This window comes from Panthera onca, chromosome A3, assembly GCF_046562875.1.
Source record: "Panthera onca isolate mPanOnc1 chromosome A3, mPanOnc1 haplotype 2, whole genome shotgun sequence".
Taxonomy (NCBI): domain Eukaryota; kingdom Metazoa; phylum Chordata; class Mammalia; order Carnivora; family Felidae; genus Panthera; species Panthera onca.
Genome location: NC_138341.1, coordinates 86,560,079 through 86,561,819, shown reverse-complemented (window position 1 = coordinate 86,561,819; position 1,741 = coordinate 86,560,079).

The window sequence follows — 1,741 nt, the reverse complement described above, 5'->3', positions numbered from 1 at the left end:
GACTACATTCCCTAAGTGTTTATATGAAGTAATCTCCTTTTTGGATTTTTTTCAGCTCTTATAAGGGATATACATAAGGGTTTGATATAAAGGTTATTTCGAAGCAGGGTTCTGAATTTCTAAGAGTTAAATCTTGTTATTATTGGTTTTGTTTGTCTGGGGGCAAGAGGTATTGTATTGTATTGTACTGTATTGTATTTCTATTTTTAACAAATATTTACTGTTGATTTCTGTTCTTTGGGTAAAAAATGTGACCTGTAAAAATCTCAGATTTTTGGAAATCATTAAAGCAATACTTTCCAATAATTTTTACATAATTGCATACATAGAAATGATAACGTTTATATGGTACACAGGATAAATGGGTGACATTACCTTAAAGTGGGGTCTCTGACTTTCTCAGGTATTGCCTGTCTTCTGGATAACTAAGTGGAGCCATATCTCAGTAACTGTGTAAGCCATTTTGTGGAACACTGATTGGGAAGTTCTGCATTAAAGTTTTTTCTGTGGCCCAATATAAGGAAACCAGTGAATATGCTTCCCATATGCTATTGATAGAATAACATGTTATATGGATGTGATTGAGCAGAATTTTGCTTCAATTTTCTGTGTTTCTTTACTTTTGTTCTCTTAATCAGTCAAATTCTGAAAGAATTCTGTGATTACTCTTAAGTGTTGAACATCATTTCATGTTTTTATTTGTCTTTCTGGATTTTTCTTCTGTGAGTTGTCCTTTGAGCATTTTTACTCAAGTTTCTACTTTTTATTGATTTATATGGATTACTTATAATTGCAAATATTAATCCTTCGACTGATGTATCTTCTTGATGTCTGTCCCTTTTAAATGTTATGTGTGCTGTTATTGTTATACAGATTTTTTAAAAATTTACCCAGTTAAATGCATCAATTTCTACCTGTATGATTATATTGTGTATCTCATTGAGATATTTCCCTGTATTTTATTTTCATTATTTCAAAGGGATTTTTAAAAAATAATTAAATTTTGATCCATCTTGTGTTTATTATGTATATGGTATGGGAAAGGTCCTACCATTTTTTCTATTTGCAAAACCACTTATTAAATGGTTTATCTTATTTTCAAAGATTGTAATACTTCCTCTATCATATATCATTTATACACTTGAGTCTTGTTACTGGCTCTCTATTCTGCTCTATTAGCATATTTATCTACTATGCATGTCTATACTTAATGATTTAGAAATGATTATTATAATGTATTTTAATGTAGTATGGTAAATCTCCTTTTGTCCTTTGTTAGGATTTAAAAAAATGTATCCTTATACAAAATTTTAGGAACTCTTGCTCACGTTCTACAAATAATCCTGTTAAGATTACTCTCAACTTTCAATTTATCATTTAAATTAATCATTTAGGGAGAACTGATGCCATTATAAAATTGAACCTTCCCATTCATGTATATGTTGCCATTTATTTAGATCTTATTTTATGTTGTTTGATATTATTTTGTAATTTTCTCCATAAAATATTCTGTAGCTATTTTTTTGAAGATTTAGTTATCTTTCAGTTTGTGTTGCTATTGAGAATGCTATATCTATAATACTCCATTTTCTAATTGGTTGCACAGTAACACTATTAATTTCATATATTCATTCTTCATTCAGCAACCTTGTTAAACTTTCTAATTTGTTCTAAGTGTCTATCTATAGTTTTTATTTATAAAATATTAGTATCTACAAAAATGCTAAATTATGTTCTTTTT